Below are 18,200 nucleotides of genomic sequence, written 5' to 3'. Positions count from 1 at the left end.
ATTCAACTTTAAAAAGTCTCGAATTGCCCATCTGACAGTACTGTTTTTAGGGTACGAATTATCAAGTGAAGGGAAAAGCCTAGCGGACAACTTGCCAATCGAAATTCTGCCTCTCCCACTATATGCCTGTATAATCTATACAGATAGCTTTGTACAGCATTTCAAAGTAGAGAAAAAATCCTACAATGCAGCATGTGCGATCATTAAAGGTCGTTGGCTGTGCGGTAAATTCAGACCGAAAGTAACAAAAACTGAATCTGTAAGAAACTGTTCGGTTCAAAGAACTGAAATCAGATCTTTAAAGATGGCGCTCGAAAATGCAGAACGTGAATTCCCGACACTTATCGTGTGCGATTCTCATTTTTGCGTCAACTCTTACAATAACAAACTGCAGAGTTGGATCGAAAACGACTACAAAGATGACACAGGTGCCACAATAAAGCATAAATTGCTCTGGAACGAGGTAGCTCTTTTACACAAAGAACTACAAAAGACTCACGTGATTCACGCACAGAGTCTTCAACGTGATGGCGTTCACGTTGCAGGGAATTCATTGGCTAATACAGCCACAGCGGAAGCAACTAAACCGGCTTCCGTAGCCACAAAAAGGCGTACAGATAAGTACATAGACGGGGAAACCATGCTGGCAGTAAAAACGACCGTAAAAGGCGACTGTGCAGCACTACCCGTAAACTATCCACTCAATTATGCATACATAATCGATGCAAACTCCGTTCCTTTTGCTCGAATCCCTGGAGTGGGGGACAGAGTAATTCCAAACATGAACAGGAGAATATTTTTAATAGCAGACGCACACATAGGTTAGGGTCTTAGGCACAGAGAGATCAAGGAATCACTGACTGAATTACAGTCAGTATTCTGGTGGCCGGGAATGAGTGTAGAACACCAAATATATGCAAACAACTGTGAAAACTGTAATAGGGATCGCAGTAGCGAACCTTGCTACCGGCTACCAGTCAGAAAGAGCGTAACGCTGCCTACACCCCATCCTGCGTCCTATTAACAGTTAAGACGAAAAGCATTTAAAAAAATGAGGCCCCCAGCGCTCGGCTGACGCTAGAATGGTTATAAAAGATTTGCGAGTCTATATCGGCATATACGCAATTACCACGTTCCATTCTGACCAGGGTCCTGCTTTCAGCTCTCGAGCCTATAGGGAGGCCATGGCTAGCATGGGAATTGGGTTGCGGTATTCTTGTCTGTCGCACCCCGAAGGGAACAGTGTGGTAGAAAGAAAAAACCGGGACATAAAGCAATCTATAACAGCGAAGGTATTAGGTTCAGGCGCTGGGTGGGTCAAACATTTAATAAGTGTCCAGACTAGTCTTAACAACATGCCAAGAAATTCTCTAAAAGGTTTCAGCCCATACGAACTATTGTTCGGAATTAGAATGCGAGTTCAGGACCTCGATAGTCAGATGTCAGTGGTACAAGAAGAAACAACGCACTTTGATGTAAAGGATCGTTTGGCTGTTTTACAGGAACTGAATGAAACAAGAAAATCATTAAGCAACATAAAGTTAAAGCAACAGCCAAGTACCACTGACGAGGCACCACCCGCAACAGCCCCAGCAAGGCCTGTCTGGATTCCAAAGATTGGGGATCTAGTCAGAGAAAAGATCGCGGTTAAGAAGGAATTTGGGCCTTCTTACAGAAAAGCAGTACCTGTCTTGGCAGTCACCGGAACAAGATCAGTTGTGCTACCGCCCCTTGCTGGTAAAAAGGAGAACAGAGTCGTGTCTATCGATCTGGTAAAACCACAAGCATGTGGCCTATAATCAACAGTAGGCCCAGTGGACTCCCAAGAAACAACAGAATACCCAAACTTGCAACAATCCAAGAGGTTCAAACTGAAAGACTAATCACATTCGATCAGCCTGCAGTGCACAATGAAGGACTATGCAATAATGCCATGGAACTCGTGCCTCTTGAAACACAGATTGAAACAGTTCGTCAAGAAACAACACCAGTCTACAATGATGTGGCATCAGAAAGTGCTAGCAAGAGACAGATTGAAAGAACAATCCCATCAATTGACAGAACTGCCTCTGGTTATTTCATCAACTTCGACAACTTCTCTGAAGATTTAAACGATCACGAAGTGATGCCAGAAACAAAAAAGTATTCTAAAGAAAATACAACAGGACTCCTTCAACAAATCAAAGAACTGTATCTGGATTCACCGTTGATTGAGCATTGGATTATTTCAGGGGTTTTCATACTACTACTATGCCTAATTTTAGTTTTAATTTTAGGGAAGTTCATTACAATTGAATGGACACAGCAAGTCAGAACATCAACCTAGTCCTGAAACCACACAGATCATCCCACGTGAAGAAAAGAGAACTGTCAACAGTAAATGTCACAGCAATTCCAATACCTGGTGGGGTAGTATGGGAGAAAACAGACTATGAGATCTATGGTCCGGTCGAAATCCTGAAGTATCCTCATCAACTAAAGGTTTCCTTAAGTGACTTTGTGACACCTAGTACATTCTCTGATGATTGGGACTTTAACAGTATTAATGACATGATGTCTGATTTAGTAATGTCAGCTAGATTCACAGATCATGATTATTTACAAGGTTCATCTAGTTATGAGCAGTTATTCTGTTACACCCATTATGGGGATCATTACTTGCATAACTCTGCACAGCCTAGAAATGTTTTTATGTATAATCAATGGGAACATTGTTCTACACCACCTAAAAGCAGTTCTAAAGCATTTTTTGAAAAATTCAAATACTTCTCAGGGTTTAACACCAGTGATGCAGAAACGTTTTATTACAAACTGTTAGATAAAACAGGAATGAAAACAATGCTGACAAATTTTAAATTGATATATTCAGAAGCATTTTATGACAAAATGATGACATTTGGTTTTGATTATTGGAAAAATATTATTGAAACGAAAACAATTTGGGGTACAAAAGATTGGCAGGTGCAAGGCATTGAAGCACTATTTAGAACCTGCATGATACCAGAACAAATGTTGTTTTTAAATGACACAATACACCAAACATCTTGTCTTGGCCTAGCTAAGATCAAAGACCTTAAAACACCGTCTATTCCGAAGCCAATACCTGAGAATACAACCACAGATATTGAGTTAGACGTGTCACAAATTTTACATTTCAACAGAACACATCCTGATTGGAAAAAGTGGTTAATCTGGCCTACAGACACAAATAGCTGTCAAGATAGATTCCTGAATAAAACACAGGGGTTAAAAATGACCAGATTAGACCCTAGATACTCCCAGAGACAACATCCAGGGATTATAACAACATACAGTGTAGGGAAACTCTGCCTTGAATGGCTAACTTCGTCCACACTGGCTGAAATTAAGCAACACTTGTCTTTACTAAAAGAGGGTGCTGATTTGCGCGATTTCATTCTAGGACCACGCAAACAGCGTCTGAAGCGTTTCATAGCGACCAGTATCTATGCTGCTTACAACGAGGCTTGGAAAGTAAAGCAAATTGAAACTGCTGAAAAAATACGAGAAATTGATCGTATTAATTTAGAGAAATCACTTTCTGTGGTAGACAATGGGTTAACGACTCTGTCTTCCAGAATATATTCTTTGGACAATATTGTATCCTCTGCCTTTGATGTGATAGACAGAGACTTGCTAATGTTACAACATGGCCAATCTCAATTACGCTCTATTATGGAACTAGGCTAGACGCTGCAAAATCTTCGTTCAGGCTATGTGCCTTGGCGTTTAATCAACACGACGTCATTATTTTCCAGTTTTAACCTTACTGATAAACAGATCAGTTTGGCACAGAAAGGAGCAGACTATACAATCCTGAGCATCGAAAAACTCGAGAGATTACCATTGACAATGTCAGAGAGTCCTGTCATTGAATGGATAATACACGGAATTATCACAATTCCGATAACAACTTTCCGATTTAAAAAGTGCCTTGAGTACATACCTGCTGGCCAATATGAACAATTGGGTAAAGGATATGTAAAATCCGAATGGAAATTACCATACACTCATTCTTGCTATAGTGACAGTGACAAAAATGTATTTCTTAGTGGTGAGAACTGTAAACATTCACTAAGCGGTATACTTTTGTGTCAGGGTATTAATTTACACGGAGCATGTGATGGAAATTCAAACAACCTTTCATGCCACCAGCTAGTCACACCTGCAACTCAGATAGAGCCCTTCTTTATGCAACTTTCGAACGGGAGTTACATTCTTAGAACGGATCACAGATGTTGTGGCCTCGTGCCCGGGAAAAGTTATCTAGTAGAAGTAACGTCCATGGTCAAATGCTGTATGCAAGCATTGTTTCCGAGTGGGCCTCCAGACATAGTGACTCCCATCTGGCCTCGTCTGAATCTCTATTCTATACGAATTGATACATTAAGCAAAATGAAATCTGTACTTTTACAGACAACAGTGCCTATAACGTCATCAAAAGAGACGTATGATCTTCTAGTTGCAAGGACAGCTACTGAAGTTCATGACCTTTTATCAACAAATTGCCCCGTGCATTTCGTAGAAATGTTCAGCCAACTCCTTAACATGTCTAGTGCAACAAGCATCCCAGGCATATTTAAGACTGTCTTTACGGGACTGCTAACACCCTTCCAGGCAATTTTGGGAATCTTTCCTAATTTTGTGCACTCCATTTTTGGCGGCATACCATTATTTTTGGGACTCGTCGCAGGGATTCTATTTTTGACCCTCCTGCTACGTTATGGCAAACCTCGGCTCAGACATAGCTCCCATGGGAATGGAAGAGACAATCCTAGCAATGCGCTACCGGGACAGGATAACTAACGTCCTTGGATTGGCCAGGCTGAGAGATCTAAACATGACCTGGTTCCTTTCATTCAGACCGATATGGCAAAATTGCATTTTACCTGTGCTACGGTGTATGCTTTGCGGCGATGAATGCGTGTTGGACATCTGTCTTTCACTTCCATCAGCAGTACCAATGGACGTCGATACTTTGCTCAGTCCAATAACGGCTCACGCATTGTGTTGTCCCCAGCGGCTACCAATCCTGATGACGGCATTCGTGGAGACTCCTGTATTACAGCCAAGTGGTAACAGTGGAGCGAGTGACAAAAGCAACATCATCCAGGTACAACGTTCTGTGAGCATTGCTGGTCCCGACTATGATGACAGCAATCATTCTCACACCTGCCAAGTTACAGCGCTATCTAATTTGGTTGAACTATCACCTGAATTTGTAGACCAATTCTTTGAGAGCCTGTCTGATACGATGTTCTCACCCGTTCAGAAACAATAACTTTTGAGAAGCTATCCGACACACAGCGTTCCCATGAACTCTGAATTCGGCCTTCAGTTTTGATCAACAAAAACTGCCAAGAGCTTTGGAAATCTATTTTTCCCCGTTCAAGCTATAATTCTTTGAATTGGACAATTTTTCTAATATTGACCTTTTTTGGCACGAACAATTCTTTGCTTAACGTAAAAACTATTCTTAGAGAACAGAAGCTTCACACTTCTATTTCTAAACACATCTAGAGACATAACAACATTACACCAGACTCTAGCACATGTTATTACAATGCATTTTTATGTGATGATTTATCTCGCCCTTCTTCTGTCAGAGATACTTCATGTGTAATTCCTTTTGCATAATCGTTCATTGATTTCATATGCAATAACTTTTTGAATGATTACTATGCTTTAAAAAAAACGTACAGTACCTAAATTCATGTATTACAAGTACGCCTATTTCGAATGCATTTATGTATTTTGGGGTGGGCAATGTTACACATGCATCTAATTGCTTTAGTTTTAGTAATTTTGATGGACATTAACCCGTGGAGTGGGTGTTGCGTGTTTATCTAGGTTCCTGATCGATACTGTGACCTTATGCCCCTATTCGGCTATAAATCCATTTATTCCCTATATTGGCATAACCGTTCAAGTGCGATTTTCTGAAAAGTCATCTCTGGCCTCACACGAACAGAGCCACATTCCAGCATAGTTCTCTCTGCCACTTCCTTTGCGACCAATTAGTGCAATGACAGAGCAGCAGTCACTATCTGATATTCCAAGATAACACTCCGAGTTCTTCAACAAGATAAAAACTCAGCAAACCTGGAAATCCCCGCTTGCTATGTTTTGATTAGTAATGGAACTCTAATGAGCAACTGATAACTATCACTTCCTAGTGACATCTTTAATTGACGTCTTATGTCCAGCAAACTTGCGTCAAACCCGGCACCTGTCAGGTATAAATATTACCAACGTTGCCTTAAGCAATGCGAGCTACTGTTGCTGATGCCAGCTGCCTGCAAGACCCCGTGTTGGTAAATCTAGCACTCTGTCGCTGCAGCCTGCTGTCCCTGTGGTGGTGAAGCTGCTGATACCATTATCGCTGCTAAAGCGCGAACTATGGTGCAGTACGCTTAAGGAGCTGAACAGCCGTCCCTCTGCGAAGACATCCAGCAGATTCCAGCTGCCCGCGGACGCTGTCCCCCCTCCTTCCTCGACGTGCTGAAGAGACCTGCTGCCTTTCTCGTGCAGAGAAATCCAGCTCCGGCGTTTCCGGTCTACCCTCGCGGGTGACTGGGATATCGAGAGAGACCCCTGAAGGAGATACCAATCCTCCATCATTCTATTCAGAGGTATGGTGTTGACTAAACCCTTAGACGAGAATTCTTGAAACAAACCTTGGCAAAACCAACTTAACTTAAAGCTACTTACTTACTCCCCTTTCACGTGTTAGGCTTAGGTCAGGCACACTGGGGTAGGCTTAGTTAGAAGCACCAGTTAAGTATGTTAGCCTAATGTATATATGACTGTATATATGTTTTATTACTTTTAAACCATTGTATGGCTAAGAAACCATATCAATGCTTTTACAGTTCTATTTCGCAATACTTATCTTACTGTATGTACTTTTTATAATAACAATTATTGCAATTGTGGCAATACATTTCTCTTGTACGAGAAGAAAGACTGTTCAATAAATGTTAACCCTTTATTGACAAACGCCCGTCTCTCTATTCTCTACATCTCGTGAAAGTAAACTGCACTAGACTGACTGAGTGAAATACATGTCTATTGTTTCACACGACCCTAGAGATTGACCCTTGATCTGAGGAGCAAAGTTGTCATGTTGCACGGTTGTTGGAAAGCTGAATCCCTTCTTGTCTGTGCCAAGGAAGCTGATCACTTCCCATGCAGAGAAGAAAGTTTCCAGTGACCTCTGAGCTAGTTGGTAACACAACCCAATTAAGTTTAGCATAGTCAGTGGAGGCCTGGAATATCCGCAGTTCCACGTCGATACTACTGTTTATGCTATTCCAATGCGCAGGGCCTAGTGGGAAACTAGGAACTACACTGCTCGTTAATTAAAGGCAGTCACTCTCTGGGTTCCGTGACAGGCAGAGCAGAAACCACGCAAAGAATGTGGAAAAATACAAAAAAAGGCTTGCGCATCCAAAGCACAGTCCTGGGGCTTTCATGTTGCCGCGTCATCAAACAGGTGAGACGCTGTTACTTCCTTTATGAACCCTCTGGGATTTCTCTGATATGGCTTTCATTAGACCCGGAGGAGAGTGCTGGCAGCCTAGGCTTTGGGTAGCGCGAGCGGAGGGTGGCTGTCTGCGTGTCCCACACTCCAACTCTTGCATATGACATGGGGAGATGAGGGGATTTCCCTTGGACCCGCTCTGCGCTCTAAGGGTTCCTTCCGTTGCTTTTTAATAAGGCGTTAGGATTTTCCTCTTACGCACCCATTGCCCTGTCAATGTACACACAACAGAAATCAGCGAGTCAAAAACGGTTTCATAATCGCCCACCAGACCCACAAACACAACCTCCATACTACACATAAACCCAATAAGCTACAGGCACAAAAAAAACATGTCTGCACATGCAACCAAGTGCCCGAACCCCAAACACAAACACACTGGTAGAGATGGTATTTAACGTTGTTGTGACGTCAGGATACACTTGCGCCGCTGTTACTGGACAGTTTTACCTGCTGAGAAGTTTCCAGGGAAGGGAAACAACCCCAGACTGTTTAAACACAACTTAACTTCACACAGGACGTGGGGGCAGGCAGCAGCGGGGTATAGCTATCAACAGTGCAGCAGGTAAAGTGGCACCGGGTTCTAGGATGTTAAGGCGCACACTGCACCGCATATGTGGCAGTGCTTATAACTGTCAGTCAAACCAAGGAACTTCACACGCTCGTGTGAGGACGTGGGGGGCGGGCAGCAGCGGGGTAAAGCTATCAACAGTGCAGCAGGTAAAGTGGCACTGGGTTCTAAGATGTTAAGGCCCACACTGCACCGCAATTGTGGCAGTGCTTATAACTGTCAGTAAAACCAAGGAACGCTGGATGGGTGCCCAGCAGCAAGTCGCTGGACTCGGACCTGGAACCCTGGCCTACTAAACCTGTATGTGACAGCCTCAACTTTCTGACAGTGGCATGTGTAGCCAGTGTGTCATGGGTCCGAGTGCCAGGGAGGAGATGATACCCCTGGTCGCTGCCTGAACTGTGAATCATAGCAATGACCAGGGTTCAGTTGGACCCGCACGGCTCTGGGCCCCGGTGGCACTGCACCTTCTGCCTCAATGGAAGACACGCCCAATATTCTGACGCTTCCATCTGGGCATCTACGTGTAAGTGGCTTCAGTCCCGCCTCCCTCCGCACAGAAAAGTTGATACAGCTCTGGGAGGGAGGGGCTATTGGTATACGCCCCTCCTCCCGCTGGAAGCTCTAGGAGCTGAGCTCTTGCTACCCCAACCCCCACCCCCTGCCACGGCAGACATGCCCGGTAGATGTACAACCATAGCATTCTCCCTGTGCTGTATTTTTAACTGATCGCGACATGGGGCTGGGACACCTCCCAAGCGGAGTGACTGGGAGACCACAGGGGACGACAACATCTCCAGAAACAGCGGCACATTAACACCTCATCTACAAGCTTAGTGTGACAAACACACTGGCCCTTTCTCAAATGTACTGCGTGCACTGTGGAAAAAAGGGAAGCAGCCGTACAAAAGTGCTTTTAACTTAAAAAAGTATTCTGTGCCGAATGCGCATCTGTCAGACTGCCCCAGATGGCAAGTCAAGACCAGGAGCTGCTGAGTGAGAGGTCCTTTTCTGCTTCACGGGAGCCAGCGCTCCTGTCGAAGGGGGGCCCCAGGACTCCGAGGATCTGCCATCCTGCTCTGCAGCCACCCCAGCCCCCGCTGATAAAAGCACTAATACATCTCTCTCCCACTGGAAAGTTACTCTGGGAGGAGCGATGCTACATAAAGTTTACTGACATACAACAGCTACTGCGCAGATGGTGAACAAATACATTGGCACTGGAGGTGCGGGATAAACCTTTGCTCAGCCAAGCATGGGCCACATTTTTGAATACTCACGTCTCTGATGTGGGAAAGATGTTTCCACTCCTTGTCCTCTGGGCTCCTAAATCCGTTTGTCCAAGCAGCAGCGAGGTTCAAAATGAAAACAGAATTCGCGAGTGGTGCACGTGCATTTCTAGCATGTACTTTCAATTATCGCGCTCATACACAGCTGCGATAATTTAAAGCACATGCTAGAAATGCGCGTAACAAACACCAATAGGCCAGGGGCGGAGCTATGCGCCTGCCTCTGACCTATGGTATGCTCCCTTTTAAACAAACACACACGAAAACGCCAATAGCAGACCGGAAAAGAAAAATACACGCAGAGCGTGTGGAATGTAAAGGTCTATTTTCAAAACCCAGAGAAAAGGACTCTCGATGCGCAAACACTGCTGCGCAGTGTAACGCTAGGCGCGAGACCTAAAAACTACTGATTACGCTGGACTTTAGGATATTTATTATATTCTACGCTGTGGTGCTCAGATGACTCTTATAAGTTATTGTTAGAAGCGTTGTGTCCCCGTTTGGAGTGTATGGTGGGCACTTCTCCTTGGAGCATCCCTACGATTTTTGCTTTTCAAATACTTAGGCACACACGGATTTGCGCATCTTCATGACCTTGCCACCTTTTCTTTCTTATGTTATAATAATAATTGTATCTTCTTCTGGGCCGGAAGGAGCCCCATCAATCAACTCCCGCTGGCATGTGGTGTCCAACTTTACCACCCTTAAGTACTTCAACAGCATCCGCCTGGAGTATTTTTTTTGTTTTAGAATGGGAGGCTTACCTACAGTGTAACCTCTCCCTGTTGGTGAAAGGTGACTACTACTTACTGGTGCACATTAAAAGACGTACCCGCATAGCAGCCAAGGTCATTGGGTGTACTTTTCTTACTCCTTCATGCTACTGACATAGCTAATGTGGCATGATATTTCCACAGTTCACCTGACAACCTGTGATCAACACAGCTTTCCAGGTGTAATGCTGGGAATGTATGTTCATTCTTAAAACGAGTACATGTGCACCCCTGTGTACATGTATTGGTGTAGATTTCCATTATTCTGATGTGAATAGGGTCTACTTCATCATTTATTCATTCTGAGCCTGTATTTAACACCAGATTCATGTGATTTCATTTGTCTGTTCATTATTATTTTTAATTATAATTTGACTCTTGCTCAACTTGGTCATTCTTCAAGATCACCATTCGTTTTTGTGAGTTTGACATTTGTCAGGGTAGCAGTGTTCCAGTTTGCCAGTTTACTTACCGTTGATGACTGTTGGATGAATGAATAATGGATTGTTGTAGCCCTGTGAAACGAATGATATAAGTTTGCTGCATGGTTCAGGGCAATGGGTGTGCAGCAAATTCAGAACAATCTGCCTGGGGTTGGGCTAATTTATGGGGCCTTCAGAGCCCCAGGGTTTTCTACCAAGCACAAACCTGGTTGGGGTGTTCTAGGACTCCTTAGATCACCACGAGATTATGCAAGAGCGGCTAGACTTAAAGGAGTTGGCATAGAGAGTTGCAAAGTAATTTTAGTTCCCACTAGTGTGCATTGATCCTTTCCAAAGATGATCGAAGGATGAGGCAGAGTAGGCACACCTAGGTAATGGTCTAGTTAAAAACAGTTAGAAGATTATTGCTACCTTGCAGGTTCAGTCAGACTAGTATTATTCATGCTGGGTTTACTTCTTTATGTATTTGGTAGTTCATCAGATGGCAAAGAGACCTAGGTCATAGATTTATCTTGTATTTATTTTTGAGGCTTTATATAAAGTGTGCCAGGTCCTACAGCGTACAATAGTTTGAATGGGAAACCAGTATAAACACATACATACGAATGTGATTACCAAAAGCTAAAGAACAAATTCACACAATAAACATAAATAAACAAGATTTAATCAGGATTTTACAAGGAATTAAATCATCGGGGCTTTGAGGATTTTCAGGAGTCTCTTATAAAACCTTCACTGGGAAGTCTTGTCATCACTTAATCAAATCAAAACATTCGAACCGAATATTTTTACAGAAGCATGAATAACTGATTTCAATGATAAAGAATCAGGATAAATGCCCACAATTAAGTGGGAACTACAGAAATATCTTGCTGAGAAAATCAAATGTTACGTAGTGGTTAATTTGAACCATTGGTGGTCGGTTGGCCCTGGGTACCAATGGCATTTATTGTAGGGAACCAGGACTCTTTGCCACCTCCTGCACAATCCTGGTCTCTTTCAAAGTAGAACAGAAAGCAACCAACCAACATAGAAATAGAAGGACAGCCAATACAGTAATCATTCATCACTTCAGAGTGTTGGCAGTCCTTCTTCTATTTCCAACCACTACGGAAATTGTTCTGTTTCTCTCTTCTGGGGGATGTGCAAAGTGCTCAACCAGCAGTTTCACTTTTCAGTGTAAGGGGTGTTGGATGGTATTTGCTGACTAGTAGGGTAGTGTTTTAATATAATAATGAATAATTAAAAAAATTAATTTGGGATTAGAATATAATTACTATGAATATTATTACTATGCATCTAAAGTTTAAAGAAAAACAAAAAGAAAATATTAAAATTAATTGAGGTTCCTTATTTAGGTAAACACTGTGTTATGTACATTACTAATTTAACATTAAATAACTATTTATTAGTGTAAAGATAGTTTGAATTATATGCTTGTTTAATTACCATTATATTTATAATAATATTTTTTACGAGTCCCAATACAGGAATCAACAAAAACATGAATGTTTGCTTTGAGATAATCTATTCATTTAAAACAAATAGAGAATAAGTTTACAATTTATTTAGTAAATTATGATTTTGAAGCATGCATTGTTTACTACTTTTTAAAACTGTTTGTTGGATTACAGTTGGAATTTTCATAATGTTTTTGGAATTTCAATTACATTAGGAAATATAAACCCACCAAACATATGCATACTCACAAGGTTTGTGGGACTGAAGTGAGAATAAATATGACACCTCCGCCTCAATATATGAACTTTCCTCAATGTTTGTGGGACAGAAGTTAAAACAGTAATGGTGATAATGCAATAGAGTAGGGGTAAAATTCACTTCTAATAGAGTACCAAAGATCCATGGCTACCCCATCTGTGGATAATTGTTTTTATTGGAATCAGTTACCCTGCATTACGTTTGATCAAAAAGGAACATTGAAGGCAAAAGAAAGAATATCTTCACACCGTAGTTTGCATGAATTCCCATGAAAGTGTGCTGAAGAAACAGGAAAGGCTTGATGGAGAAGTGAGTGAAAATCCATTTAGCTCCTCATTGAGGATGTCATTTTATTAGCCAGATTCCTCAAATGACTGTCACTGGCACGGTGCATTATAAATACCACTGTTAAGGTGTACAGTCCAGAAACCGAAAGTTTTTTTCTACTGAAATTGTGGCCTGTCGCTGACTCTCAGTTAGCATCTGCAGTTATTGTTAACACTTCCCTTCTGCAAGGTTGCATTTGCTTTGTGTCTCAGTACAAACTGGCTTTTCTGTGCCACGTATGTCCCTGGCCTATTTTTATTCCCTATTACTGTGGACCTGCATGGCCGCAGCCGCCCACGCTGAACCAAAATGAAGGTGCAACATTAACAGGAGTGTGGAGACATTATTATATGGAAAAGCACATTTACAAGCAAAAGGCTAATTTAGGCGTAAATACAGTTAGGTGCAAATTGACCCTTGATGCAAAGTCAATAGGCGTGTGATATAACATTCAGGGGCAAAATTGACTTGGTGCAGAGAGAAAATGCATTAGTAAGATGTCACAATAGATGTAAATGGTGTGCATCATCATGACATTACTTTGTTGGACAAATGCAAAAAGAACAATTGATGGACAGAATGCAGCACAATGTCATACATTCACCCCAGTACAGAGATCTGAGCCTAAATCCATCGTTTTTTTTGCTCACCATGCCATTCCAGTTTGAACACAGCCATATGCAAATCAGTTTTGACTCTGTGCCCAATGGGAACAGTCCAGCCCGAACTGCCGAGCCAGGTTCTCCCTGGACGGGAAACAAGCATCCTAGGATGGGTTTAGGGGTTTCACCCATCATCAGCCAGGGTAGCTTGATTCCAGTGGCATGGAGAGCATGGGACCCACGTCTAGGCATACCCGTCCCATTTGGGGTACCAAATGCAAAAAGAACAATTGATGGACAGAATGCAGACCTATGTCATACATTCAGGGTTGGACTGACTACTGGGCATTTTGGCATGCAGACGAGCTGGGGGCTGATTTTGTTGATGGGGACCTGTGTGTGCTGAACAAAATTCGTTTTGGTGTGTTTATTTCGAAGCACATGCAGGTCTCCATCAACGAAATTAGCCCCCACCGCAGTGACATCAGCCCCCAGCTCGGCAGCATGCCAAAACGCCCGGTAGCCAGTCCGGCCCTGCCTACATTCACCCCAGTACAGAGATCTGGGCCTAAATCCATTGTTTTTTCTGCTCACCATGCCATTCCAGGTTGAACCCAGCCATATGCAAATCAGTCTTGACCCTGTGCCCAATGGGAACAGTCTAGCCCGAACTGCCAAGCCAGGTCCTCCCTTGACTGGCAACAAGCATCCTAGGACCTGTTTCGGGGTTTCACCCTTCATCAACCAGGATAGCTTGACTCCAGTGGCATGGACAGCACGGGACCCACGTCTGGGCATACCCGTCCCACTTGGGGTGATAAATGCAAAAAGAACAATTGATGGTCAGAATACAGAGCAATGTAATGCATTCACCGCAGTACAGAGATCTGGGCCTAAATCTATATTTTTTTTGCTCACCATGCCATTCCAGTCTGAACCCAGTCATATGCAAATCAGGTCTCTGACGAATGACCAACATGGATGAGACTGCACTCACCCTCAGGAGTCCTTAAAGCCCAAGCATCCTTCTGAATTTCTGGGTTGCACTCTTTGCAGCGTATGCGCTAATTCAGTGAATCAGCAGAATTACGCGCTGCAGGGCATGACATTATTCAGATTTAGCTGTCTTGTCTGTTTCATGTAACCGAAAAAAATCCTGAATACAAAATCCAGGCCTATATACATAAAAGAGATGCTTTGGGTGAGCCCTCTTCATCCAGGGATGTGCTCCATTTTAATTCCTCCAACCACAGTGTGTGTCAGAGGACATACGACATAGCAGTTGACTCTCCTGCACAGTGAATGAAAACATTTTACCTCATCACATGCGCACAACCAAGTAAGAAGAAGCGCCAAAAGTTTATTTTGCCACAGCTTATTTCTTTCAATTCTATAACTTAAAAAAAAACAAAATTGTCATCCATCTGTGTTTCAACAAGGTCTTAAAGTAATAGTAATTCAAAGACCATAGTACCTTTTCCTTACACGAATGAGAATATTTTCCTGTGAATTTCATTAAAACTAAAAAGGATTTCTATACATGTTCGAAGCACTCACACTTTTCTATTAAAAATATATGATGATGATTTTTCTTTAATTTAAACTTTATATTTGAAGCATAGGGTGGCAGAGGATGTTTACCTACTTTTCTTTTCTTTTCGTGGAATATGCTTGCAACAAAAAAAAGAGTCGATTTCTAATCATGCCCTTTAGTTACTTCTTTTCACTTAGATGACTGTGATTTTAATATCACAAAAAAAACTGTATTCTCCGATTCTAACTATAGCAAGCCAAGGTTGACAAGTTCTAAGAAATAGCATAGACATTATAAAAGAAACAGTTATTAATGCAAGGTCAGCAGTTGAAAAGAGGGTTTCACATAGGAAAACAGATTTTAGGCTTTCAGATGTATATTTTATGAATCATGGGATTGAAGTTGAGGATAATGATCACTCTGATGATACATCAAAGCCGTGAAATTGAACGTTAGCCACTGCTGCCATAAATGTGGGGTGGGCTTAGCTACTATGCACAGAGACCATTTGCAGTTGTCACGTTCGCATTGCACCCACCTAGGGCTATTTGTAATGATATTTACTATGCTGCCCTTGTGCTTCATTGTTAAGCCCTGGCTGATATTGCTCCTTGGGTGATCTGGGTGATTATCCGTCGTTTGAGCTCTCCACAAATACACATATATCTAAATTAATTACTGGCAGGTGCGACTGTAATTCTAGGAGGTACCCTAGTAATACTGCCTACCACCTGCTGCCTTTACCAGACCTCACACTGGTGGATTTTAATGCTGGACACCGGTTGGACAGACACAGGAGTTGGCATTGTTACTGCCCATTTTTGTGAGCCGGTTTTATCATCTCTGCCGGTGGCGGTATTTAGAGGCATAGAAATCCCCGCAGTATCCACATGGATGAGCCTACACGTATGGGAAAGTTCCAGAACAACAAGGCCGGAGCCATGAGTTCTGGATGCCCGCAAAAACAACTTTGCCTTAACCATGTACATGCGTGGTTAAGGCAATTGCGCTCTTGTGTTCGGAATGGGCGGGGAATGAGAGCGTCGGGAAGCAGTCACGGAATGGTAAGTGAGGCAGGGTCTGGGGGTTTGTGGTAGTTGTATGGGGTGGTGGGAGTTTGAGATAGTTTTAAGGGATGGTGGGGGTTCAGAGCAGCTTTATGGGGCGATGGGGGTTCGGGAAAGTTTTAAGGGATGGTTGGTGTTCAGGGTTGTTTTCAGAGGTGGGGGCATTGGGTTTACTTTCAGGGTGGGGGTTCGGGGTCGTTTTTAGGGGTAGGGGTTTGGGGTCGTTTTTATGGATGGGTGGGGGATCGGGGTAGTTTTATGGGTTGGTGGGGGTATGGGGTAGGTTTATGGGGTGGTGGGATGCAGGGCTGTTTTCAGGGGTGGGGAGTTCAGGGTAGTTTTTAGGGCTGGGGGTTCAGGCTAGATTTTAGGGGTGGTGTTTAGGGTAGTTTTTTGGGTGGGGATTTGGGGTCGTTTTTAGGGGTGGGGGTTCAGGGTCGTTTTCAGGAGTGGAGAGGGGTTTGGGGCAGTTTTTAGGGGTGGTGGGTGTTTGGGGTAGTTTTCAGGGATGGGGTTCGGGGTTGTTTTTAGGGGTAGGGGGTTCCGGGTAGTTTTTAGGGGTGGGGGTTTGGGGTAGTTTCAGGCGGGACTCAAGGTAGTTTTAAGGGGTGGGGGTTTGGGGTAGTTTAGGGGGGCTTCGGGGTATTTTTTTAAGGGGTTGTTTTTAGGGCTCAGGGAGGAGGATGGGGTTAGTTTTTAGGGATTAGGGGAGGGCCGGGTCGTTTTTATGTGGGAGGTGGAAGGAGGTGGTAACCTTAGCCACGCATACCCCTTTAACATGCATGTCATTACCACGAAAAATTGTGGTAAAGGCATGCATGGTAAAGCATGCATGGTTAAGACGCGGTCGCTATACAGACCGTGTTGTTTAGGTATGCAGGGTTGAGGAACTCGTTCCATCGTACAGCCTACACATATTTACACTTTCTGCTTCTGGGTGATTACAATGCTTCTTTTGAGGAGCCGACTTAGCCCCCTATAACAATGTCCTTTAAATCTAAGTTCATCAGATCCCTCCGTCAATGAATCATATTGTGGGTCTCATTTTTGTAGATGAGAATTTTATTAGGGTTTTCTGAACACTACATCATTTGTGCACCCTGTGCCAGGAGACTCACTTTTTTGTAATATTATTTATCGAGTTTTTGTTCATTCTCATATACATCAACTGAGAAGAAAGGCACAAAAGCACAGATAAAAATTCTCCCTATTATCATTACTAATAAAAATAAAACAATATTCACACTGAAAAAGACTGACATCTGAACCCAAGCATAACAGGCATTGACAAAGCAAACAGACTGGGCCTTGGCAGGTTGGTGTGATTGTGTTGTTTGATTTCAAGCACATGCTGCAAAAATAAAAGAAGAAAAAACATATCACTGCCTAAGCATGTCAGCCATTTTATTGCAATAAAATACTTTAATTAAAAAAAACGTAACCATTGCATATCTTGTTAATAGAACAGTACAGGTGCATCCCGCAAACAGGTGTATTTAGAAAAGGTGTACAAATCCTATTTAGCTTTAATACACATCACAGCAAAAATATTTTGTACTGATGAAAAGACGATACTAATGATTTTGAATTACTGCAATCTAAAGACAGTTTAAACATACACACATGACCGAAAAAAATAAAAAAACATAAAGAATGTGAAGAGAAAATCATTCCCAAAGTAAAGTTTTAGTCCTCCTGTCCTAGCACTGGAGTGCACTTATTTCTAGGTACAGGTATACATGTGATCAGTAACAATCCAGCCACTCACAAAGCAGGAGAGCCAACAACTGAACTATGCTGTTCTATTGCCCCTCGCTGCATTTTGTGGTCGGCAGAAGCATAATGTGAATGACAGCAAACATACCTGTGGATGAAGAGGCACAAAAGCCACTCTATTTTGATATATATATATATATATATATATATATATATATATATATATATATATATATATATATATATATATATATATATATATATATATATATATATATATTGCCACCGCTTCTTCTCTCCACTTCTTACGGATCAAAGGACACGGCACAGCAACAGTAGTTTTTAGCGTTTTATTATTTACACACCAGTGCAAACATAACGTGCAACAAAAAAGGACGGTCTACGCGTTTCGGCTCCTGCCTTCAACTGGACCATAGAGTCCCTAGGTCTAGACCTTGTTTAAATAGTGTATTGTAAGTGTAAGTACCCTCTACCATTTCCATGGTCATCTTGACCAACCCGCCCAGCAGTATACACATGGCCTGTACATGTTAAAGGTATATACACAAAGCTATGTACAATCAACGTAAATTACTCT

This window comes from Lissotriton vulgaris, chromosome 4_1 (genome assembly GCF_964263255.1).
Source record: "Lissotriton vulgaris chromosome 4_1, aLisVul1.2, whole genome shotgun sequence".
In the NCBI taxonomy this organism is placed as follows: Eukaryota; Metazoa; Chordata; class Amphibia; order Caudata; family Salamandridae; genus Lissotriton; species Lissotriton vulgaris.
This window is presented reverse-complemented; position numbering follows the sequence as displayed.